General features: G+C 32.8%; 1 protein-coding gene across 1 annotated transcript in view; it reads right to left on the reverse strand.

The window, feature by feature from the left end:
- Positions 1-2,608, reverse strand: part of LOC124359835 (1-acyl-sn-glycerol-3-phosphate acyltransferase beta-like) — an 80,300-nt gene that overhangs the window by 18,437 nt on the left and 59,255 nt on the right. The window lies entirely within an intron of this gene.

Below are 2,608 nucleotides of genomic sequence, written 5' to 3' on the forward strand. Positions count from 1 at the left end.
GGCTCAGGGCTAAATCGGCAATACAATAATATGTTGGGTTTGTCAGACATATTTTGTAGCGACAACTGATACTGACCATCCGCGTACTTTGCTTATCAGTTGGGTTGCCTATTGCCGATTCTGATAAAAATTCTGACCATTGCATCGGTGCAAATGATATGACCTCAATTTTACTATAAAGGTAATCAACAGTTTTAGTGTTATTTTACAAGTAATATACCAGAAACTTTATTTTGTAAACAAAATGTGTTGGCAAGTGATATATTTTGTCTTAAACCTAATTTAGCATACTCTTTATTTTGGGTTTTCCCATCCATTTGTTTGTATTTTTTCTAAGGCCTTACTTTAGAACTGTGATTCTCTACTTTTAGTTTTCTTTGTTTGTAATGCGAAAAATAAATAATTCGAAAAACTTGAAGACATTGAATTACATATAAATATATCCTGTAATGTACTGGAAAAAGTGTCTAACAATACATTTTGTTCCAATAATTAATACTGTACAGGCGTTAAAATAATGATGTGCACAAATAGTCTGCCAGTACTTGATTTTCAACTGCCAGATCCAGGTTAACAACTTTAAGGTAAGTTAAGATCAATCAACACTGTTAATGAATATACAGAATTCTTGAAATAAAAACCTTTCGTAATTTGAGATTATAATCGTAATAGTAATAGTCTGGACATGTGGTATCAGAGATCAAACTAAATCAGAGAGGAAAACTACACCTGTCGGCATTACAGAGTTTTCAAGTCACTACTTTGCATTCGATCTTCAAAAAGTTAAATTTCAATGTATTTTCTAAGCTAATGCCATAAATATTTTTCTCAAACTGTGCCGGATGTGACATTTTGAAACAAAGCGTAAAAAGATAACCGGTCATGTGTTTCCCTAATATTATTTTTGTATAAACATGTTATTATAAAATACAGCCTTTGACTTTACAAGAGATATACCTTGCATCCAAGTAAAAATTATTGTGTAGCAGCAAATTTGTGCGATATAGCAAGTCCTGTGCGGTGATTTGGGAATAGAGCCAACATCCTAAATATTTTTTTTAGAATAGTAATCCGTTAGCAATGTTAGTAGTTACCTACTTTGAATGAAATAAATGTAAACATTGTACGTACTTTTTTATAGTCGGGGGTTACTCAATATTGACCTAATCCTAATAATATTATAAATGCGAAATTGCATTTGTTTGTTTGTTTTGTTTTTAGCGTAAACTACTCAACCCATTGTACTGAAATTTTACATGGACATTCTTGCGGTTCCTGGGATGAATATAGGCTTATTCTTATTTTGAAAATCCCTCCGGATTACACTCCATTGGTCTTCAAAGTAGCAAAAAGTCCTATCTTGGTCTCTTAAGTTGTGAGCCTGTTAGCCTGTCATTAATTGAATGAGCCTGTTAAATGAAATCAACTGTTCTGTGTAAACATTGTTAAATTTTGTTTATACTTTACAATGAGTACATTTTCTAATAAGTAACTATAATTTTAACGCCGTTTTGGATTTCATCGATTAGGTAACTACTAATATACCTTAGAAAATATCTTAAAACATAAGAAGGTCAGAATTTGACTCCGAAAACTCCCTTTCAAGCAGTCGACAAGAACTATGGAATATGAGATTTTTATGGACTGTACCAATTCCAGCTCTAAATGTTCTGAGACATTTAACACTTTTAATATAAATTAAAAGACTGATATAAAACCCATCTTAGTTCTCATTTGACAGAAGTAGGCTTCTCTGATTTGTTTTATTTGTTTTCTTGATCGGAAAACAAGACAAAATCAAGTATTAAACTAATCATACTAAGAACGGAGTAAATTGCAATGACCATAATGATAAAATTTTAACGTATTTTCATGATCGTGGTACCAAGGCAAACTCAAAAATTGGTGTCGGAAATATAATTCACTCGAACCAACAGTGGTCATGAACGTGCACCGAGAACTAAATTGAAAAGCAGTGGGTAACTGCTAGCAGTGCAGATATAAGAGGCAATGTGTAACTTTTATTATACAATTAAAGACTGTTATGAAACTTATCTAAGTTGTCTTTTGACAAAAGTAGGTTTCTCAGAGCTGTGTATACTCGTATATGTGTATATATATTTTTCAGCTTTGGAAGAAATAATATTAAGACCGGAATAAATTAAAATTACCATAAATACACATTTTTTAACATATTTTCTTGGTAGTGGGAAGAAGGCAAATATAACTGTTAGTTTATTATATATGTGTAATAAGTTTCTGCAATATAGTTATAAAGCCTGCTTCTATTGTTTACTTCTGTATAGCGCGTAACTAAACGTTTTATGTGACAATAGATTTTACCACTGGATGATGTATATTCTTAGACTGTACCTCCGGTATGAGATACCGAAGAAAGGGTGTTAACGCAATAACACCCCTATGGGCTTCGATTGACAGGAGTATTGATAGTGTAGGTGTAACTCGATAAAATCTAGGTAGATCTGTTTTGTCAACGAAACGACAGCGACTTACTTACCTCATTTTGTCCGAGGCGTCTCTCAATGAAAGTTCAGCAGTCACTATCACTATCTGTCAGCTGGTATGGTGGTGGCAATGGCCTCGCAAC

The sequence above is a fragment of the Homalodisca vitripennis genome, chromosome 4 (assembly GCF_021130785.1).
Source record: "Homalodisca vitripennis isolate AUS2020 chromosome 4, UT_GWSS_2.1, whole genome shotgun sequence".
Lineage (NCBI taxonomy): Eukaryota > Metazoa > Arthropoda > Insecta > Hemiptera > Cicadellidae > Homalodisca > Homalodisca vitripennis.